The 24,100-nt window shown below is 45.7% G+C and overlaps 1 pseudogene; it reads left to right on the plus strand.

The window, feature by feature from the left end:
* Positions 1 to 2,282: 2,282 nt before the first annotated feature.
* LOC147122104 (cytochrome P450 2J2-like) overlaps positions 2,283 to 24,100 on the plus strand; it is an 80,483-nt pseudogene continuing 58,665 nt past the window's right edge.

Consider the following 24,100-nt stretch of genomic DNA (forward strand, 5'->3'; position numbering starts at 1 on the left):
CAGCGTAGCGTGAGAGAGCGCAAGTTCCGGATTTCACTCAAGCGCAAGGCAAAGCGGAAAGTTGCGGGGCCTTTCAAATGGATTACGACGACGTGCTCTGAGAGTGTGCCGTCAGGGAGACCGCAGTTTCAGGGCCATTGTTTTCTACCCTTCAGTGAGATTCTTATTCATTCCCAAATTTTGCCCTGAATCCCCACAATGTTGAGTTTAATTAGCAATCTTTTGTGTTGCACTTTTGGACATTTAAGCATACAACGGCATAGACTTTACACGTTTGACTTGGGTTATAATTTACTAAAAGAAATCAAGGTTGTTGGTCAGGCAGGACTTTCCCCATCTAAAGCCATGTTAACTGCTGTTTACTAGGTTGTTGTACAGATAATCGTCAAGTTTACTTCTGATAATTGATTCCATTATTTTACTTGAAATTGAGATAAGTCTAATGAGTCTAGAGTTTGTATTGCTAAAACCTCTAAACAAAGGGAGATAAAAATAAAGCATCCTTTAAAGAGCAGCGGAACAATCTCAGTTTTACCCTAATTCACTGCACCACTCACTCTGTCTATTTGTTTTTTAATAATCAGGGTCTCATTATTGCTAGATATCACTAACGGGGAATGCCTTGTGTCAACTCCATTAAAAGTAATGGGATTTGGGACTTGAGACTACCCAAAGAGTTTATCAAGAGCCACCCAGCCCTGGCGAAACACACTCCTGACTTGGATACTCTGTATATCCAGAAGTCATAGGCCTGGAATCAGTTTTGGGACTGAATTATGAGTCTCATTATCTTCACTAGAGCTGCTCTAGGCCGCTTCCTATTGGTGATATCATGAATGGTACAACCTCAATGTTTTTGACAATATGTGGTGGTGTGGCGGAACCACCAAAGGACTCAGAGCGGTTGTACATAATTCCTTTAACAGCAATGTAGTTATAGCCTGTGTCTGTACCTTTAATTACACTGTTTAACTGTACTATGTCTAGTTACCTTTACAGCGCGGTTTTAACGTGATGACATCATGCCGTTTGTCACGTGATCCCCCAATGGCGGGAAGAACGTGATGACGTCATGACGTCAGCCATCGGACCAGCCCAGCAGTCCTCGTGGAGCCTTCAGAGAGAACAGACCTGTATTCGATGTATTCCAGCAGTTTCCAGTTTAAACCTGTTTTGTTCCATTAAAGTTCGTTGTTTTAATTGCCTGAGTCGAACTCAGTTTTTTCGCTAGGAACCTCCGTTCCTACAGTGGTATCTTTTATAAAAAAAATTGATAATATTTTAAACAAATGTACTCCTGATGGACTTATCTGTCACTAAGTATTTGAAACTTTTCAAAAATATACTGAGAGGTACGAAACGCCAAAAAATCTAGTGAATTGATGGTATGTAAAATACACTACCATTTCAGCTATTGGAAAAGGAATACTGACCTGACTAATGGTAATAAGTGAACATTGTAATCGGGCAGAATTCCAGCTGCATTCCATTATTCTTGGTGTTAGTTCTTGGCAAGCCAATCTCCTTCTTCTTAGGCAGTCCCTCGGAACCGAGGATGACTTGCTTCCACATTAAAAATGAGTTCGCAGGTGACTGATGAGTCAATGCAAGAATGTTGAATGGCCAAATCGGGAAGGAAAACAAGTTTGGCCTCATTTTCAGTTCTGGCACGCATCGACTATCAGAGAACATAAGAGATTGCAGAAAAAGCACTTCTGTTTTCTGGGCTGGGTTTATCACTGGGGTTACCGGGTTTTATAGTTTACAGTATTGTTCTATTGCTCTCCATTTCTATTGCTTTTTTTGTGGAGTATGATAGCTTGGAGTTTAGTGATCCTAGAAGTTAGGTGGTGTTGAGCTCAACGGCAGGTTTTGATCTGAGCTTTTCTAAAGACCACAGTTACTTCTGTTCAAAGAGCATTTCCATCTGTTGAAGGGACAGTACGACAGCACTAGCTCAGAATGGAAATACAGAGCCTTTCCTTTTCGAATTTGATGTCAGGGTGGATGTGCATTCTGGTTGTTCTAGTACTTTTGTTCATTTTCTTGTTGGTGGCTGACACTCTTCGCACTCGGGTTCCCAAGAACTTTCCACCTGGTCCTGTTGCTCTGCCATTTATTGGTAATATCTTTCAGCTGGGCACAAAGGAGCTTCATAATCAGTTCTGCAAGGTAACATGTAAATGCATGTAGTAGTTGTGTGAAAATGAATTAGTAAAAATAGATTTGTTCAGAGGATAAAATAGGAAGATTAGTAATTTATTAACCAATAACAATAGAAAATGATGGAAATATACTCCAGGTCCGTGAACATTTGTAAAGAGGAAATACAATTTGGTTTTGTGAAACCACATATTCATCATCTTTATAATAATTCAAATGGGGAGAACCCTGTAGACTCTTGGGTACTTTCCTATAAGCAAATAATAAATAACGGCAATGTTTTATCCCAGTCCTTGGGCTCTGCACAGTGTATGAGCGTAGCATGTAAGTTAGTGTGCCATTAAATCTTTCTACCAGGCCGTTTATCTTAGGATGCTATGGGGTGGATCAAAGATGTTTTATTGGACACTGTTGTCGTAACTGAGTGACCAAATAAGAATATTTTCCTAATGGCGAGAAACAAGGAATTGTGGAGGAGAAAAGGGATTTGCCTGTCCAGATACGCAAGTTGCTAAAATTTAGTGCACAGATACAAAAAGGAAATCAAAAAGGCGAATGGAATGTTGGCCTTTATCTCAAGGGGGCTGGAATACAAAGGGTTAATCCGTGTGTTAATGGAGACACGGAATGCAGGAGTTGATTTAACAAGTGTTTACTGAACAAAGTCTGGAGGTGAACTAACGACACAAGACGCTACACAGGCTTATATACCCGAGTGGTCACTACTGGTACTACAGTATACAGGGGCTTCAAAAACATAGTTCCTCTTAAAGGTACATACACTACAATTCCTCCACTTTTAGATAAATAGTACATAACATTTTAAGTAATCATTAAATAACATTTTTACAAGAACAATAATATACACATTTGCTGAAGTTAATCAATTACAAATTCAGTCTCTCTGGAGGCTTCCTGACTCGGTCCGGATAACGCCTTGGTGGTGTAGTAGGTTCTTTTGGCAAGGTCGATTCGGCTTCAATGCCAGTGTCGGGTTCATCTGGTTCCAGTATCACCGGATCGGAGGTAGATACTATGGGTATCTCTACTTCATCACTAGGCGTATAGAGTTGTGGTGTAGGTTGTCCTTTTTCGGATGACTCTATGATCTGGTCAGCATGGCGCCTTATTATGCTTTCTCCAATGTCCACGGTATACATCAGCGGTCCTAGTCGTGTGCAAATAGTTCCAGGCTGCCATTTCTCGGTACGGTAGTCCCGGGCCAAAACTGGTTGACCTATCTGGAAGGTTCTAGTTGGCCTTTCATTCATGCTTTGAAATTGCCGGTTCTCTACGTCCCTTCTGACGTTTGGCTTGACCAAATCCAGCCGGCATCTTAGTCTTCTATTGAAAAACATCATGGCGGGGGTTTGGTTTGTAACCACATGTGTTGCATTCCTGTACGCAAACAAGAAGTTATCTACCTTATGTTGTAGATTTATGTCTTCATTACCCATGGCCTTTATGGCCTTCTTGAAGGTCTGGACAAACCTTTCAGCCAATCCATTGGTGGCGGGATGGTATGGGGCGGACGTGTAGTGCTTAACCCCATTGTTTTTTAAGAACTTCCTGAATTCTTTGGATACAAATTGCGGTCCATTATCAGAACAGATCTGTTCAGGCAGCCCATTCCTGGTGAATATGGTCCTTAATACTGTAATGGTTTTTTCCGTGGTGGTGGAGGACATCTTTATTACCTCCGGCCACTTGGAGTGTGCATCCACCGCGATTAAGAACATTGAGTCCATAAATGGACCAGCAAAGTCGATATGTACCCTTTGCCATGGAGATGAGGGCCACTCCCATGGATGTAGAGGGGCTTGTGGTGGGGCGTTTTGGACCTTCTGGCATCCTCGACAGCTCTTGGTCATTTCTTCGATGTCTCCATCGATACCTGGCCACCACACAAACGCTCTGGCTAAGTTCTTCATTTTCACTCCACCCAGATGCCCCTCGTGAAGCTCCTTTAGCACTCTATCCTTGAGTTTGGGTAGAATCACCACTCTGGATCCACTCATCAAGGTTCCTCGGCACACTGACAGCTGTTCTCTTCTTTGCGAGAATGCTGGCAACAGTGGTTCGCCATGTGCTGGCCATCCCTTCACCGTTAAATCGTAGACTCGTGAGAGAGTCGCGTCATTTCGCGTTTCCTTTTCAATGGTAGAATTTGTCACCGGTAGACATTCCACTATGGTCGAGTGGAATATCTCCACTGGGTCCACTGTAGGCGCCTCTTCCACCGTTGGCAACGGTAGGTGCGATAACCCGTCAGCATTCCCATGCTGTTTTGTTCCTTTGTACTCTGTCATATTGGTGTGCCCCTAGGAAAAGGGACCACCTCTGTAGCCTTTGCGCTGTCATAATGGGAACGCCCTTTTTAGGGTTGAATATGGAGACGAGGGGTTGATGGTCAGTCAACAAGGTAAATTTTTGTCCGTGTAGGTAATGGTTGAATTTCTTCACCCCCCACACCAGGCTGAGTGCCTCCCTGTCGATCTGGGCATAGTTGCGCTCAGCTGAGTTCAATGAGCGTGACGCAAAAGCTATCGGCCGCTCCGAGCCATCAGGGAATCTATGCGATAATACCGCTCCCACGCCATAAGGGGATGCATTTCATGCCAGTCTGATTGGCAGTGATGGGTTGCAATGAGCCAACACTTCCCTGGACGTGATCAAGCCTTTGCATTTATGGAAGGCACGTTTACAGTTTTTGCTCCATTTCCAAACTACTCCTGTTTGTAGCAGTGCGTTAAGCGGGTGCAGAACCGTCGACAAGTTTGGTAAAAATTTATGATAGTAATTTACTAATCCCAGGAACGACCTTAATTGTGAGACATTTTCAGGCGCTGGGGCCTTTACGACCGCTTAAATGTTTTCAGGTGACTTATGCAACCCTTCTTCGTTAATGACATGTCCACAATATGATATTTGTTTCTGGAAAAATTCACACTTGGGGCGATTTGCTCGTAGGCCCCGTTCTCTCAGCCTCGTGAGCACCTGCTCCAAGTTGGCAAGGTGCTCGTTGTCGTTTTCTCCTGTTACAAGGATGTCGTCTAGGTAGCATTGAGCCCCCGGAATCCCATGCAGGACTTGCTCCATAGCTCTTTGCCAGATAGCCGGAGCTGATGCCACTCCGAAAACCAGTCGATTGTACTGGTACAGGCCTTTGTGTGTGTTTATCGTGAGATACTTTTTAGAGGCCTCCTCAACCTCCATCTGTAGATATGCCTGTGCTAAATCAATTTTGGTGAAACATTTCCCTCCGGATAGTGAGGCGAAAATATCTTCTATCCTCGGAAGAGGATACTGTACCGTGTGAAGAACTGGGTTTACAGTCACCTTGAAGTCCCCACAGATGCGAACTTTTCTCTGTTCTTCAGATTTATCATTATTCAACGTTTTCTTCATGACCGGGACGATGGGTGTTGCCCACTCGCTCCAATCTATCTTGGATAACACGCCTGCTTTTTCCAAATTCTCCAGCTCTGCCTCGGCAGCTGGACGAATTGCGTATGGCACCGGCCTTGCCTTAAAAAACTTGGGAATTGCCGCATCTTCCACTTTTATTGAGGCGGTGGCGCCTTTCAGGGTTCCTAGTTCCTGTTGAAACACTTCTTTGGCGTTAGCCAAGATTTCTTTTAATCGTCCAGGTATGACGTCATCATCGGTTTTTTTCTTACTGGTCACCGTCAGTGCCTGAATGGAGTGCCAGTCTAAACGTATCTTTCTGATCCATTCACGTCCCAACAACAGTGGACCACCATCTGGCAGAACGTAATAATACAACTTCTGTATTTCCTTGCCGTTGTATACAACAGGCACCCTTATTTTCCCTCTGGGGTATACTTTCTGCCCCGTATATGTCTTCAAGACAATGGATGTGTCTTTCAAGGGTATATGCGGAAATAGCCACTCGTAATCCCGTCGACTCATGATGGTCAGAGTTGATCCTGTATCTAGCTCCATTTTGACTGGGGACCCCGCTATCTTGAGGGTAACCCAAATGGTCTGGTAATCTTCTTTGGCAATTACATTATGTAATTTGAGACAGCTTAGTCTCTTGTTTCCAGAGTCGCTATCGCTCTTCTGGTCTTCGGAGCTACTGTTCGTCATCATTTGTACCTTTCTGTACTTTTCCTTATTGACCTTTTCACTGTCAGCGGATTTCTTTCCAGATCTGCATACACGTGCAATGTGTCCCATCTTTCCGCATTGCCTGCATGCTTTGTCCTTGAACCAGCAGTCCTTCTGGTCATGGGTGGATCTGCCGCAGCGATAACATCTCTCGAAACCCTGTGTCATTTCATGGGTGCCGAAGTCCTGTGGCTTTTGCTGTATCTCTGCAGCTCCTCTTGCTGCTGCTTCGTATGATACAGCCACACTGAAAGCCTTGTCCAGTGTCAAATCTTTCTCAGAAAGTAGTCTTTTCTGTGTTCCTTCGCTTAGGAGACCGCAGACGAATTTGTCTCGTAGAGAATCTGCCAGTCCTGCCCCGAATTGGCAGTGCTTTGACAGCTTTCGTAATTCGGTGAGGTAATCAGCGTTACTTTCATTCTTGTGCTGATTCCTCCTGAAGAATTTGAATCGTTCCGCTATCAGCAGCAGTGTTGGGTTTAAGTGCTCCTGTAAGGTATCAACAATCTCATTAAAATTCTTGTCCATTGGGTTGGCTGGAGTGATCAAGTTTCGTAACAGCCCGTATGTCCTTGCGCTCATCAGATTTAGAAGTACCGATGCCTTTTTATCATCCGCTACTTCATTCACCTTGCAATATACCTCCACTCTTTCCACATATGTGGTCCAATCTTCTATATCACTATCGAAAGCAGTAATATTGCCAGTCTTCGGCATCTTGAAAATCTAAAATGGCGCTTCCCGCGCTTTTCTTTCTTCCCCGCCGAGTTAAGATGGCGCCTCCCGCACTTTCCCACCGCTGCCGCTGTTGCCAACGCTGTTCTCCGTGGTTCCCGTTGCGACCTGCAGCTTTTCGCGGTATTTCTATTTTTTTAATATATCGCTTCAATATTCTCTCCGTAATTGAAGAACCATTCCCATCGTGGAGCGGACCCTCTGGGACTTTCCCCTCCCTCTGCTCGGTCCGAACGCCGACCTGCTTCGCAGCACCGGCCGTGCCCTGAGTGCTCCACCCTCTCTCTCTCTTTGCTTCTGCTTCCCGACTCGCTGCCCGGCCCCGTTGCAGAGCCACCCGATCAAGCTCTAGCCCGCCGCAGCCCAGGAAGGATCAGTGCACTACCTGCCACCAGCCCGTTTAGCTGGGGAAACCACAGACTGGAGACCAAGCCTGGCCCTCGTTTTCGAGTTTCTTCGAGTTATTTATTTATTTATTTTTTCTTGCTTCTGGCTTCGACCTTCGTCTGAGGAATCGATCCCCTTGAGGTGCTGCCGAATTGCAGGTAAGTTCGTTTCTAACTCGTCGCCACTGTTAGATCCGTGTGTTAATGGAGACACGGATGCAGGAGTTGATTTAACAAGTGTTTACTGAACAAAGTCTGGAGGTGAACTAACTACACAAGACACTACACAGGCTTATATACCCGAGTGGTCACTACTGGTACTACAGTATACAGGGGCTTCAAAAACATAGTTCCTCTTAAAGGTACATACACTACACAAAGGGGAAGAAGTTATGGTTCAGTTGTACGGAGCCTTGGTCACACCCCACCTAGAGTACTGCCTTCAGTCTTGGGCACCGCATCTTAGGAAACATTTATTGGCCTTGGAAAGGGTAAAGTGCAAATTCACAAGAATGATACCATGGCATAAAGGGTTAAATTATCAGAACAGGTTGCGTAAACTTGGGTTGTATTTCCTTCAGTTTGAGGTTTGCGGGGTGATCTAATTGAGGTGTTTAAAATGATAAAAGAATGCAATAGGGTAGATACAGAGAAGATAATCTTATAATGAGAGCCAGGATATTCAGGAGTGAAATCAGGAAGCACCTTTTTCACATAAAGTGTAGTGGAAATCTGGAATTTTCTCCCCCAAAAGATGAGGGGCCGAATGGCCTCCTTCTGTGCTGTATCATTCTATGATACTGTGAAAAGGCTATGGATGCTGGGCCAATTTAAATTTTTAAGACTGAGATTGACAGATTTTTATTAGGTAAAGGAAGCAAGGGATATAAAGCAAAGTCTGGTAAATGGAGTTGAAGTATTGATTAGCCATGATCTAATTGAATGGTGGAACAGGCTCAAGGGGCTGAATGGCCTACTCCTCTTCCTATGACCAGCTGAGACATAAAATTGGACAAAATCTCTGCTGTGAACTCAACTTGAACGTATGCTATCTTTGCCACTCCTTTGGAAGGTTTGCTAATAATGGGCTGAATTTTGAAGTTTCTGACCTGCCCGAGCAGGGGGGCTGGTAGACCGCGGGAAACCCGAAAGTCCAGTCAGGCGGGGGAATACTGGAGGAGAGGTCGCAACCAACAGGTAGGTGTGGGGTCTGATCGGTGGGGGGCGGGGGCTTCCAAGCTCGGGGGGGCGTCTGATCCCGGGAGATGGGGGGCGTCTGGTCCCCGACCCCAGGAGTGATTTCTGATCCCGGGGGCGGGGGGGGGGGGGGGGTCCAAGCTCGGGGGAGTCCAATCCTGGGGGGAGGGGGAATCCGGACCCCGACCTCAGGAGTGAGTTCTGATCCTCGGGGGGGGGGGGGGGGGGGTGGCGGTGTTCCAAGCTCAGGGGAGTCCAATCCTGGGGGGAGGGGGAATCCGGACCCCGACCCTGGGAGTGAGTTCTGATCCCCGGGGGGTGTTCCAAGCTCAGGGGAGTCCAATCCTGGGGGGAGGGGGAATCCGGACCCCGGTGAGATCTGATCCCCGGGGGTCCAGTCTGCTGCACTAAAACCTGCACAGCAGGTTAAAGCAGAGGCTTCCGGCCTCATTATCATATTTAAAATGCCAACCTGCCTCCTGGCAGCGGGTTGGCTGCCCATTCCCCGTCCTGCCTGAGTAAAAGTGGACGGGTTGGGGTTGGGATTTCGATTTTTAAAACTTTAACTCCTCTCCACCCCGCCCGCCGCCGCCCCCCCCACAACCCACCCGATTTTTCAGGTTAAATTACCCCAATGTCAGGCAGTTAAAATTGGCCAGGTTACGTACCTGCCCTGCTGCTGCCAGGTGCTGCTTGTTTGAGATTTTAACCTGCTCAGCTGAGCAGGCGGTAAGAACACCTGCACAAATCCAGTGGGGTCTTTTTTTACATACCGATGTCGGATTCTGATGACATCATTGGGATCCGACTGCAATTTTAACTCCGCGACCTGAGTGGGAATCTGCAGTGAGTTTCCACCAGGCCAACCTAACAAGGAAAAGGATCGAGGCCAGAAGAAGCTCAGAAAGGTAAGTTTTTAAATTTTCTTTTTTACTTTCCTTCTGCAGCCAAGAAGAATAGGAGTGGCAGAATGAGACCCAGACTGGATCTCAATTGACACGGGCAGTGGGAAATTAACTTGCCGGTAGCCTGCTGACAGTAAAATCCAAACACCGGTCTGTCTTGTTTTGCACACTTTGTACAAAAATAATAAATTGCAGGACAACGGAGTATTACAGTTTAAACTCTTTTATGAAGCATCAGGTCTGTGATCTCAATCATACAGCACAGTGGGGACAAGATGGAGTCAGGACCCCTTACAGATGCCTGCAGGCCAATGACAACTCAGCATGTGATCACATGTGAATATAATAGGTATTGCTTACAGATGCCTGCGGGCCAATGATAATTCAATATGCAAATGTTACATCCCCTTTTAAAAGAAAAATGTTATGCATTACTTTTAAACCTTTCTTCTACATAATGTTCTCAGTAGCATAAACATATAAGTAAACTCAGCATTTAACTAGCACTGAAAACATCTCAATGTTTCAATAACGATGTACAGCTTTTTTTTTAGGGCAGCGATCCGCCTACACCCTTTGACAGTTCACAAGTCAAGGATAACTCTAGGCTTGACCTCTCATCCCGACCTTGTGTGGTATGGAACTGAGCATGCTCCTGAATCGGTCAACAAATCAGGTCCAGGTTTAGGTTCAGGTAAGTATGATGTGTTTTGTGTATTACTCTGTTCATCACACTCTGTTGCACTGATCCTCTCATCGGAATGACGGTGTTGTTCCTTGGTGTTCAGGAGGTGCCTGCGATTGCGACGGTACACCTGTCCTTCTGGGGTGCGGACGTGATATGATCGCTCAGTGTCAGCTGGCTGGATGACGACTGCTGGCTTCCAGTAGTCATGCTTGGATTCTGACAGATTCTCCATTGTGCAGCGGCGGCAGTAGTCTAGCTGACCTGTCATAGTATCTCTTTTGGTGTTGCTGTCTCTGTACACATTTTGCATGCACTTGCTTGTAGCTGACGACCTCTGGCTGCAGCTGCTGGTTGGTGCTTGGAAGGATTGAGCGAAGTCTGCGGCTCATCAACAGCTGTGCTGGTGACTTGAAGTTGTCAACTGGAGTGTTGCGGTACTCAAGGAGACTGATGTAGGGGTCTTTTTTGTCCGCTTTGGCTTCGTCCATGAGTGTTTTTGCAATCTGGACAGTTTTTTCAGCAAGGCCATTACTTTGAGGGTAATGTGGGCTTGATGTGACATGTGTGAAATCCCACACCTTGGCAAACAACTTGAACTCTTTTGATTTGTATTGGGGGCCATTGTCTGAGACTAAAGTCTCTCTACCAAGCCATGCCTGGCAAAGGCTGCCTTTAGCTTGTGGATCACAGCTGCAGATGTGGTGCTGTGAAGCTTGTCCAGTTCAAAAAATCTGCTGTAGTAATCAACAGTCACTATGTAGTCCTCGTTGTTCCATGTGAACAGATCCGTTGCCGTGACCTGCCAGGGCCTGTCTGGGATACGGTGAGGTATCATGGGCTCTTTGACATTTGATGGGTGGCGTTCTAGACAAATGGAACATTTTCCGACAATGTCCTCAATGTGTTTGCACATTCCGGGCCAAAACATAATGTCACGTGCTCTTTGTTTGCATTTTTCCATGCCCATATGTCCAGCATGAATTTTTGTCAACATCTCTTCTCTGAGACTGGTAGGAATGATGATTTTTCTCCCCTTTGAAGATGATTCTGTTGATTTGTGACAGTTCGTCTCTGTGGTTCCAGAAGTCAGATATGCTCTGAGGGCATTTCCTCCTTTCCTCGGGCCATCCTTCATGTATGACTTTGCTCAGCAGTGAGAGTTGTGCATCTTTCTCTGTTTCTGCTCGGATCTCCTTCAGTTTTGAGTCACTCACAGGTAAGCTGTTGTACACCATGTGCACCTGCACATCCATGCCTTCACTGAGGCTGCTGTCCTGGTAGCTAAGAGACTTTCTGGAGAGCGTGTCTGTGACAGGAATGTCTTTGCCTGGACGGTGAATGATTGTGAAGTCATACTTCTGTAGCTGAAGGATCATTCTCTGTAGCCTTGGTGGGGCTGTGGCTAGTGGTTTCCTCATGATTGACCCGAGGGGCTTGTGGTCGGATTCCACAATGGCTTGTCGGCCATAGACATACTGGTGGAAATGCTTACATCCAAACAGAATTGCATATAGCTCTTTCTCAATTTGAGCATAGTTGATTTCACTGTCTGAGAGAGATCTGGAAACGTAGCCGATGGGCTTTCCTTCTTGCAGTAATACTGCACCTAGTCCATACATTGACGTGTCCACTTGTAGTCTGAGCACTTTGTTGGGGTCGAAGTAGGCAAGAACTGGTCCTGGTTCTCTGGTGATTAGGTCTTTCATTTTCTGAAATGCTGTGTCATGTTGTTTGTCCCACAGGAACTCATTGGATTGTTTGAGTAACTGACGCATGGGTGCGTTGATTTCGGACAGGCTCGGGGCAAACTTGGCTAAGTAGTTAACCATGCCTAGTACTGTCTCTAGCTCTGCGCGGTTCTTCGGCAGCTCCATCTTCTTGATGGTGGAAATTTTCTCTGGATCTGGCTTAATGCCATCAGTTGAGAGGCGATGCCCAAAATAACTGATCTCGGTGGATCCGATTATTCTTTTCTCGGGGTTGAGCCAGATACCTTCCTCCCGTGATCTTTGTAGCATCGCACGGAGGTTCCTGTCATGTTCCTCTCTATTCCTGCCATAGAGGAGGATGTTGTCTATGATTGCGACTACTCCGTCGAGGCCTTCATAGGTTTCATCGATCTTCCGCTGGAATTCATCCTTAGCTGAGATAAGACCAAATGATAAATGCAGAAATCAATAGCGTCCAAGTGGTGTGTTGAATGTTGTTAGTTTAGATGACTCTTCTGTGAGCTTGATAGTCCAGTATCCTGATTGTGCGTCCATTACACTGAAGTAACGTGCTTCCACTAGCTTGGGTGTGATGTCATCTAGCGTTGGTAGAGGGTAGTGAGGGCGTTTGATAGCCTTGTTCAAATCTCTGGGGTCGAGACAGACTCTGAGCTTGCCTGTACGTGGTTTCTCAACCACTACTAACGCGTTGACCCACTCTGTCGGTTCTGTTTCCCGGACGATGATTTCTGTATACTCCATGCTCTGCAGCTCCTCCTTCAGGTGACTACATAGAGCAAGGGGTATCCTTCTCGGTGGGCAAACCACTGGGGTTGCTGCTGGGTCAAGGTGAATAGTGCATTCACCTGGGAGTAGTCCGATTCCTTTGAAAACGTCAGCAAACTCCTCCATGACTGTCTGCTTCTCAACTGGTGCTGTCAATGATAGCACTAGCTTGACGAGGTCCATGTCTAAACATGCCTTTAGACCTAGCACTGGAGGTGCTCGAGTGTCAACAATGTAAAAGTCCAACATCTTGTCGCTTTCTTTGTACTTGCATTTCATCACGCATGTGCCTTTTACAATGAGCTGCTCACCCCCCATAGCTGGTCAGTCTGCGTGAGGTGGGCTGTAGCTCACACTCATCCTTCAAGCTGTGATACTCACTCAGAGGAATTACATTAACCTGAGCTCCAGTGTCTAGTTTAAACTTAAGCTCTTTGCCCTGTTTTCCTATCTCAATATCGGCATAGGCTTGCTCAGTCTCTGAAATCTGTTTTTTCTGTGACACAGAATCAATAAACAGTTCTTCTGCATTTGGCTCTCTATCTGGCATTTGGCTGCCACTCACTGTGTGTTCTGTTTTTCCAAAAACAGTCCTGCAAACTTTAGCATGTGGTTCCGTTTACCACATTTGGTACATTGCCTTCCTTTGTGCATCTTGTTTCCACAATATCCACAGTTTTTGAAGCGTTTTATGTCTGTGTCGCTCATTTTTAGAACTCTCTCTGTTCTTTCTGTTCTGAAACACGCTCTCTGGGCAGTGTTCTTTGGTGTATGTCTATTAACTGTGTGCACTGCCTGTTCACACGAGCTGCTCGTGGCGCCGGTTATGGTTTTCAACTGTGCTTGGGTTATCTCGTGCGATCTAGCTATGTCCATAGCTTTGTCCAGCGTTAGCCCGGACCCAACATTCAAAAGTTTTTCTCTCACTTCAGCTGAATGTATTCCAAACACGATGCGGTCTCTGACCATCTCATCTTTATCCGCATATTCACAGTCTTTTACCAGCAGTTTTAACTCAGTCACGAACTAGCTCCTTGTACTTTCTTCTGAAACTTGTACCTAGCGAATATCGTATTTGTCTTGGGCATCACATATGCTTCAAAACGGTCAAAATAACTTTTCAGTACCTTTGCTTCATCCGCGGTGAGAGATCATGTGTTAAAAATGTCTCTCCCTTTTTCTCTGATCCACAGGAGTAGGTAGCTGCATCTTTCTTCCTCCCCTTTGCTTTTCAACGGACCCGAGAATATCAACTGCACGTGTTGCTTGAACTTGCACCATTCTCTATGTAAGTTCAAAGATTCCCAATTCATTCGAGGTAAGGGAGCTCCACCGATGTCCATTCCAAATCCCACTTCTGACACCATGTTTTGTTTTGCACACTTTGTACAAAATTAATTAATTGCAGGACAATGGAGTATTACAGTTTAAACTCTTTTATGAAGCATCAGGTCTGTGATCTCAATCATACAGCACAGTGGGGACAAGATGGAGTCAGGACCCCTTACAGATGCCTGCAGGCCAATGACAACTCAGCATGTGATCACATGTGAATATAATAGGTATTCCTTACAGATGCCTACGGGCCAATGATAATTCAATATGCAAATGTTTCACGGTCTTTTTCCAGCATTGAAAGAATTCTGTTTAATGTTTCACATATTATCTTACTAATTATTTTCAATTAAACCATGTCAGCATTGCTGTGCAGGAATAGATAAAATGTAATGGTTAACACAATCTAGCCAAAGTGAAAATATTGACTTGTACCTTGTGTGTCTTTTGCAGTTTGTAGAGAAGTATGGAGATATATTCAGCCTGAGACTGGGAAACTCCAATGTTGTCATCTTAAATGGTTTTAAAGTTTTTAAAGAGGCAGTGATTCATCAGACTGATGTTTTTGCAGGACCAATGTCAGATCCACTTTTAAAGGAGCTTGTGAAAGGACACGGTAAGCAGTTTGATTAACTATCTCATTGTTTTTAGTTTAGGATTCACAGAACTTTGGAAACTTCTACTTTATGTAAAGTATGCTAGTTATAACAGTACAATTTACAATGTAGGAAGTTTTTTCACTTAGACTATTAGAAAGAAAAGAAAGACTTGCATTCCTATAGCGCCTTTCACGACCACCGGACGTCTCAAAGTGCTTTACAGCCAGTAAAGTACTTTTTGAACTGTAGTCACTGTTGTAATGTAGGAAACGCGGCAGCCAATTTGCACACAGCAAGCTCCCACGCACAGCACTACGATAATGACCAGATAATCTGTTTCAGTGATGTTGATTGAGGGATAAATATTGGCCAAGACACTGGGGAGAACTTCTCTGCTCTTCTTTCAAATAGTGCCATGGGATCTTTTACGTCCACCTGAGAGAGCAGATGGGGCCTCGGTTTAACATCTCATCCGAAAGACGGCACCTCCAACATTTCTTAGTACATTTTTATACATGGGGAGAATTCTAGCACTTCACTGCTCATGTTCATCAAAACAGCAATGACATCATTGGGGAAAAGAAGAATTCATGTTAAAAACCCCAAGAAGTACAGTATCGAGTTTCATATAGTGGCCATTCGGCAACTTGTGGCATTGAATCACAAGATTCAATGGACAGTTCATCAAAACTCATAAAACAAGACATAGTGGCCAAGTACCAAGATGTCCTCAAAGGAGAGCAGAATTAGAAGGCACTCTGCACTTTCAGGTTGATCCCAAGGTCCCACTCACGCACATGCCAGGAAGAAAACTATCTCTGGCTGTAAAGAACTTACAAGAAGCGTATTAATGAGTTGGGTCTCTTCTGTGATATAAAAGAATGATTAAGAACACCTGCTCGTTGCTCCAAAGCCACGTAACAAAGCCTTCAAGCACAATCACTACTCATTTTGCCTCAACCAGGGAAAGTAGAACTATTCCAAGTTTTGGATGCAAACAATGGCTTTTGGTATGTTTATTAAGTGGAGATGAGTGTGCTGACTACTTTTTCAACACCATTTGGAAGATACAGGTGATTGCTCTTGCTTTTCAGCACCTTGTCCAGCTAGTGAGGAATTTCAGGAAAACTTCTTGAGGCACTTGAAAATCCAAAGGAGTTGTTTTCGTGGTGGATACTATTTTAATCTATGGTAAAGATGAGCAGGATCACAGTAGAAAAATAGAAACCTCGTTGAAGCGATGCCAAAAAAAATTAAAATGACCAAGGATAACAAAGTTCAAGGAATGAGAAGTGAAATATGTGAGTTATCAACTCCCTGAAAATGGATTAAAACCAGATCCTGCTAAAGTTGAAGCAGTGCCTAAGATGTCTTTTCCCACAAGGTACCCATATATATCTAGGTGTGAGATATACAACCAGTTTCAATCTAAACAACTGGAACCGTTGATGGAAAAGCACCTACTAATACTATGAAAAACAAGCCCGCTACCTTAACAAAGAGTGGTGCTGTAGTGTGAAAATCACTGAGAATGTTATCTATCAGTGATTTTATTTGAACTGTTAATACTGGAATGTTTGGACATTATACTTGATACAGGTTTTATAATTGTTTTTGATAGTACAGTAGTTATTTTCTTTTGAGGAGTGAGATGGATCAATATCATATCCATAGTCAAGTACAGGAAATTACCTGATTGTTCCCATTGACTTGGAAATGCTTGTATGATTAACAGGTACACATAAGTTAGTTAAAATTGGCTGGGCAGGAAAGAGCACATGTTTTAAAGCTCTGAAGTCTTTTCTCATTTGTTGCTGCCTGGCCTTAATAACATGCTACAGGTGAGACATTTCATCAGAACTAACAATATACTATGGAATCAGAATAGTAACCCTTTATAACATATGTTATTGCACATATATGTATGTATGTAAAGCATGGGATAAAAAGTTATTTCATGAATATTCATTAATAATCATGACTGGAGTTAATTATAACAAACACAAATAACCAATAGTCTTTCTGTATGTTTAATGCCTTTGTATGACATTCCTTTGTATCTATTTTAATGGCTACATTAACCCTAAAGGAGTTACCCCCTCCATTGAAATAAAAAGGGATATCATTCCGATGTGTTAAGCATTCCTACACTAATATTCACACAACTCCATTTCAAGACCAAAGTGATTTTCATAGCCCAACCAAACTCCTCGAGCAATGTAATGGGCAGCAGTTCTAAATTGGAAAATTAGAAAGTGTATCTGATCTGTATTATGAATGGACTAGCTTATCCTATCTGTGAACAGCATTTTCAAAGATCACAAGGGATCTTTGTGAAATAAATTGTGCTAAATGAACAATCGAGTTTTTTTTTAATGTTCCTTTTCACGAGCTACTCCCTTTGTGTCTTGAAGGCACTGACTCCTGCCAGGGTATGTTTCCATGGGTGCCAGCAGCCATTCATGCAAGTAGCCAATCTTCATGAGCTTAGACAGTGAGTGAGCTTTTTGTCCATGGAAGACATCCACACACACTTTCCAGGCTTCGCTAAATAGGAATTGGGAGTGGGATGCCCTGACTGCTTTGATTTCCCTCTGTAGCCTGGGGCACTGAGGCCAATTGCAGTAGGCCAACTCCTGTTCTAGCTGAGATTAACTAACTCAGTACAGACCTGGAATCAAACCTGCGGCCTGCTGGGCTATTAATGCCAAGCAGAAAGTACCTTTACCCACTAGGTCATAGGGAGGGCTTATTTTTCACTTCAATTTCTTTCCAAAGAATATTCCTATCTCATCTCCAGGTTCAGCCTATATATATAATTCATATGTTATAGTCATTTATTATAAGACACATGTTGAATCACAGACGATAAAATATTGTAATTCAAGGAAGATTACACTGATTTGATCTAGAAGGTGTGATTACAAAAACCATCTGTATTTTTCCAATTCAGGTATACAGCTCTCCCAGGGACATGTGTGGAAAGAGCAGCGTAAATTTGCAGTAACAACATTAAGAAACTTTGGTGTTGGGCAAAAATCTTTAGAAGGAAGAATTCTGGAGGAAATTAAACACGTTCATGATGCATTTGAGGAAGAGAAAGGTAAGTATCTTCGTTATTCACTTTTTGTTGCAGTTGTAATGTCATTGTGTTATTAATTTTGGGTCTGCACTAGATATTCTTTCACGTTCAGCGTCATGGCAGTAAGCAGATGCCATGTCACCTATGATCTGAGAAGTACCTTTAAAGCTCATTATCTAGTTATATGATGGTGTGACCTGGGGCCGTAATAATAAGATCCCTCGTTGTGTGTACTGTATTCTGTAATCTTCTATCTTCTGGAAGATGGACTGATGAGCACTCTATTGAGACGAGGTCAATTGTAATCCAACTTACTGGTCTATTTTATATGAAATGTATGACTGAACAGAATACAGTTTTCATTCAAATGCAATCAATTTCTTCATGTCAAAATAATAAATTATGCAAATTTAGCCCTTACTATGGGCTTACCAAGTCAGTATTCACTAGAAACAGAGGGGGAAAAATTCAGTTGGTTTGCGCCTCCCATTAGCGCCTGGCGGGGGCGCTAATGGGGCACTGATGCAGTAGCGCTGGGACGAGGTGAATCCAGCGACGCATGGCAAATCTGGCCCCCCTGTAGCACTGCTGCTAACAGTTACCGCTGAGGACTTCAATGCCAGGCAAATCATGACGTCAGTGAGCGTGCAATGCTCACCAGGCACCTGGGCCTAGAAATTCACTTTGGGCCCGCCAGCTGGCGTGCGCCCAAAAGTTAGCGCTGAGCGCGGAGCCAGTTGCGCCCGTCAGATATTCAGTTTTTGCGCCCCAAGTCGGAACCGGGCGCTATTCCAGGGTGTGCCCGCCCCCACTTGGGGCGCTGAAACTGAATTTCAGCGCTCTAGGCGCCGCTGCGCCACCTGCTGCGGAGCGGCAGGCTGCGGTACTGCAGGCCTCCTCCTTCTCTTAAGGGGGAGGTGCCTGCAACGGGGAGATCGCCGCTGGATAATGCCGGCAAATGAGCCCAGCACCACGGAGAAGTGCCGGGTTCACGGAAAGCAGCCGGCAATGCCGCGGGGGGGGGTGGAGGAGGCCGGGGAAGGAGGTGCGGGCAGGCGGCCGCCGAAAAAGCGGCCGGCCGCACCTCCACCTTAAAGCGCCCCACTAAGGCTACAGGACGGCCCCGTTTTCTGATCGCGGTTTGCGGCCGCTGCAGAAGAGGCGGCCGCAACTAAACATGGCGGTCGGGCCGGTAGCGGGGCGGTAGCGGGGCACTGCGCACACCGATGACGTCATCGGTGGCGGCGCAGCGCTACTGGCTAATGCCGCCATTACCGCAGCGCTGAATATCGGCGAAAGCTCAGCAAGTGGCGCAAAAGCCCTCTTTGGGCGAAAACTGGGCGCAAAGCCTACTGAATTTCTAGCCCCTGATCTGCAAAATTCATTTTTGCCCCCTGCCATAGCGCCTCGCCCCAACAGCGAAAGGAAGAGGAGGCGTCAAGCAGGCAGATGCTGGCTCCAGGGACGGTATTTAAAGGCATCCTCAGTAATGAGTCGCAGCTGTCAGGTTAGTGCTGTTTCATTGCTTCCTTGTCAGTTTGACATTGTGAAACCAATTCATTCAGCTATTTAAAAGTTGTTTAGTATCAGGAGTGTTGTGGTTACTAAAAATTTGTTACATTTATTCTCACAACATATCAAAGTGCTACACTTGGTTACATTAATGGGGGCTGTACTCGCAGTCGATCTTACTCTCCAGGATCTACGGCGGAGGGAGCGGAGGCAGTGAGAAAGATTGGAACATGTGGCCAAAGGGAGGAGAAGGGCCATGAGGGCTCTCAACAGGAGGCCTTATCCTCCCAGGATAATCCGAGAGCACGTCTACCTCCAATTAAGCGAGGAGCAGTGTATGAGAAGGCTCTGCTTCACCAAGGAGGTGGTCACAGAACCCTGCCACCTCCTGCAACCAGACCTCGAGCCTCAGATCAGGGTGACCACAGCTCTCTCAGTGGCAGTCAAGGTCACCGTTGCCCTCAATTTATTGACCCAGCAGATCCTTCCAATCTGCAACAGGAGATATAGTTAACGTCTCTCAGTTCGCCGTCCATCGCTGCATCCAGAAGGTCACAGAGGCTCTCTACAGTGGGAGAAGGGACAACATTTCCATCCCCAGCTTCAGAGAGAAGCAGGGCAAATGTGCATGTGGCTTTGCCAGGATAACGGGCTTCCCCATGGTGCAGGGTGCCATTGACTGCACCCATGTGGCTTTGCGGGCACCGCACAACAAACCTGAGATCTTCTGTAACCGCAAAGGTTACCACTCACTTAATGTGCAGTTGGTGTGCAACCACAGACAGCGAATCCTCAATATCATTGCCCGCTATCCTGGCAGCAGCCATGATGCCTTCATCTTGTGCCAGACTGGTGTGCCAGCACTCTTCCAGCCACCACGTCAGGCTTGCGGCTGGCTGGTTGGAGACAAGGGCTATCCGCTCTCCACCTGGCTCATGACTCCCCTCCGCAACAGTTCTGCTGCCTTGACTGCTCGGGAGGAGCCCTTCAGTACTCGGCTGAGTGGGTGTCCCATTTCATCGTGGTCTGCTGCATGCTCCACAACTTGGCCATCATGAGGGCCCAGCCCTTGCCACCAGGGATTGCAGGACCACCTCAGGAGGAGGAAGAGGGAGAGGATGAGGAGGAAGAGGAAGACGAGGAGGAGGAGGAGGAACAGGAACGAGGGAGGAGGCAGCCACTCAATCGGCCTTCCGGAAGGGCGGTCCGTGACCACCTCATCAGACTGCGGTTCCAATAAATTAAACCCCAGATCCCCGTTGCTCACCACATCCCCATCATTCCATCCCTGTCGCAGGCCATATCACAGCACATAGCTGAAATGAGAGACATGCAGTGATGCGGTGTGCTCTTCCTCCTCCTCTTCTCCCGCCTCGCTCTCTACAGTGCCCTCAGGGATAGGCTGCTCAGGTGCTTGCTCATTATCTGAAAGCATAAAGGCACAAGATTCGAGTTAAGGTGAGGAGAGGGGCGCAGGAAGGGAGAAATGCATGCATGCAGCATGATTAGCTGGAAAGTGCAAAAGGGGGTCAACATCGCCGGTGGCCACAGCGCTCACCACCTGGTGCCCAATAATCTGCAGCACTTGAGTCTCCAGCTCAGACAGTGGTTGGGAGTTGGCTTGTCTCCCGCCTGTGTGCTCCTTCTACCTGCTGTTGTGAGCCACCTTGGCCTGCAAGAGAAAGGAAAGCGTGTGAGTGAGTGTGGAGCAATGTGTTTGGGTGATATGCCTGTCATAGTTGAATAGCTGTCATTGTGTGCAAGATATGAGATGTGAATGTGAGTGCTGGTAGGTGGAGATTGTTGGTGGGTGAGTGCTGGGGGTGTGGTGCTTTGGGCAGTGTGTTAAGACTGTGGTTTAGATGGTGGTATGTAGCATTTGTTGAAGCATTGACTCACCCTGACCACCCAAGTGAGGTCGTTAAATTTCTTCCTGCACTGTGTGTGGGTCCTGGAGACCACAGTACTGCCCAAGATGTGCTGGGCTACCTCTCTCCACATGGTGCGGAAGACGTGCAGCGAAGGCCTCCTGCCACTTGCCGGGTAGAGCACCGCCCTCCGTCTTTCCACTGCGAGCACCAACGCCTCCAATGCATGGTCGCAAAATCTGCAGGCTCTCTCCCTGGGACATGGATCTGCCATCATTACAGCTGCTTGAGTCATCCGGCTCCTTCGCCTTGACCTGCTGCTGCTGCGTGAGACGGCTGCACAGACAACAATGGTTAGAATGAGGTTCTGCAGCATCAATGAACCTCCCCTTTAAGAACTGGAAAGAGCCTGTGGCAATGATGACTTGTGATTAGACTGCACCTGATATTGGTCAGCGCTTCAAGTTTAATGCCACTGAGCTCGGCCATTAGCGCTTGATTTAGCACTCCAATCCTTTCTTTCTGTAATGAGACTGAATTTTGCATGCAGTCTGAAGCATTAGCTCCTGGTGCTAATTCTCAAACTTTTCAAAAGTTACCACCCATTCCTGGGCTATAATGAAGTTCTAGCGATCTAGTGTTGTCTGTCTCCATGACTGTTTCAAATTCCAATTATCTGCAGACAGATTCTGACACCTTGAGAGATGTGGAAGTTGGCAGAAGGCCTGGGAAGTAGTGGTAAAGGCCCAGAGTAGGGAAAGGGCCTTGGAGTGGCCTCCTCTCCCTCCAGTTAATTCCAGACACATGCCCGAAACCGAGGCCTACAGTTGGAACCTTTCTTCTGATCTTTGGGGTGCTTCTGCCCTTTTTAAGATTAATCACCGCCTCTTCTGGCAAAGCAGCGGTGACCAGGCTGCAGTGTTGCTGGATTTCCTCATTTGCACCGGCGGGCTCCCTCTTGACTCGCGGGAAATCCCACTGGGAGCTCACTGTGCGTAAGCAATAAACCCTGATGCAAGAATATGGGTTAGAGCTGGGGTAGATGCAGAGAGGCGGCGGAAGGGCTGCCTGCCAGTACTTGGCCTCAAAGAGAATTGCTTCTTGCTTCTATTCATTCTGACAAAGCACATCTCACCATAAACTCATGCTTCATACTAGCATCAAATGTAATCTTTGCTAAGTTTTTTTAGTAACTTTAGCCAAACCAGAAATAGACTTGTGTAATACTGTAATATCTGTTAGTTTGTTTAAAAAAAATGGAAAAATCTTAAAAGCAGGTTCTGGCAAAATGTGCTCACACAAGTTTAACTTTAATTAAAAAACAAGTAATTTGTCAGAAGAAATTGTCAGTCATGGTTTTATCAAAGACATCAAAACTATATTCTACACTATAGGCCTAGCTACAGCTCGATGATCAGAGTATCTTATAGAATCATAGAATAGCACAGCGCAGAAAGAGGCCATTCGGCCCATCAAGTCTGCGCCAGCTCTTTCGAAGGGCAATCCAGTTAGTCCCACTCCCGCGCTCTTTCCCCATATTCCTGCAATTTTTTCTCCTTCAAGTATTTCTCCAGTTCCCTTTTGAAGGCTGCTGTTGACTCTGTATCCACCACCTGATCAGGCAGTGCATTCCAAATCCTAATCTTCTCACATAGTCAGTTCCTCTAGATCGTAATTAAAGGTGACAGGATTTTTAAGTTAAAAGGAAAGGTTAAGAATGCTGCTCTTGTTTTTATAGAAAGGAGGAGACTTTTGAGAATACCAAACTGCAGTTCTCACAGTTATGAAGGAAATTGGCAAAATTGATCCAGGCAACTAATAGTTTTATTATTCCTGCAAATGGGCCAAAAAAAATCAAGTGAAATCACCTTTAAGCAAATACATGCTTTCTCAGATCACACATAAACCAAGACGTTCCTTTTATGTTGTGGAAGTTCTGTACTTTCAGTGTGGCAATGTTACTGTTTAAGCTTGAAGTGTCAGAGATTCAGGTTAAATGGATATGAAATTAGTTGAAGGGTATGAAGCAGTAGGCACTTGTGAGAAGAGTTCTGTTGGGGCCGGGGGTAATGCTAAGTGGAATGCCCCAGAATTGGTGTTGGGATCCCTACAGTTTCCAATTTACATGACTTGGATTCAATGTACCTCGGGGGTTGGGGGGTGGTGGGGTGGCTAGGACAGCTGGCTCCTGATACACATGTCTCTCACAGTTGGCAGTAACCCATAATAAACTTGCTGGATTCCTTAAGGCCAGGCAATACAGTTTACAAACAGGGTCTTCCCAGCTGCTGGCAAGTTTAATTTCAGGTTGCAGACCTGCATGTTAGGAGCCAAAAGCCTTGGAGCTCTACCAAACCCAATATAAAAGCAGCTTTAGAGCTGGAGGAGACAGCTCAGGAAATGCAAAATAAGTTAAACAAAATGTGAAATAACAACAGAAAATGCTGGAAAAACTCAGCAGGCCAGGCAACATCCGCGGAGAGAGAAATAGAGTCAACGTTTCGGGTCGAAACCCTTCTACAGAACTGAGAGAAAAGGCAGGAAATGAAACAAAATGCAGTTTGGGGGCTGGGAAATGGAAAATGTGAGTGTGGCCAGAGCAATGGCAGATGAAATTTGATATGGACGAGTGTAAGGTATTACACGTAGGAAGGAAAAATGAGCAACGCTAGTATCCCGTGAATGATGCCAAAATAGATAGGGTTGAAGTTGAAAGAGATTTAGGGGCTTCAGCAGACTTGGGGGGAAAAATTCGGTAGCGCCCATCTTGAGATGCTAATATCGGCCGGGCGCAAAGTTTAGCGCCCGGCGCTAATTATCACCTCCGACTGCAAAATTTGCCTCTATCGCCCCTGGAGGTGATTGGAGCGCTAAATCAGGTGCTATACACCTCTCTTAAGGCGCTAAGGCCGAGGAGCGAGGCGTTACCTCACAGCGCTGGCGAAGCTCATGTGATGTCAGTCAGCAATGGAACACAGACACAATGGCACCATCCAATTCT

This window comes from Somniosus microcephalus, chromosome 3 (assembly GCF_052327205.1).
Source record: "Somniosus microcephalus isolate GS21.2 chromosome 3, FLI_Smic_1.0, whole genome shotgun sequence".
Lineage (NCBI taxonomy): Eukaryota > Metazoa > Chordata > Chondrichthyes > Squaliformes > Somniosidae > Somniosus > Somniosus microcephalus.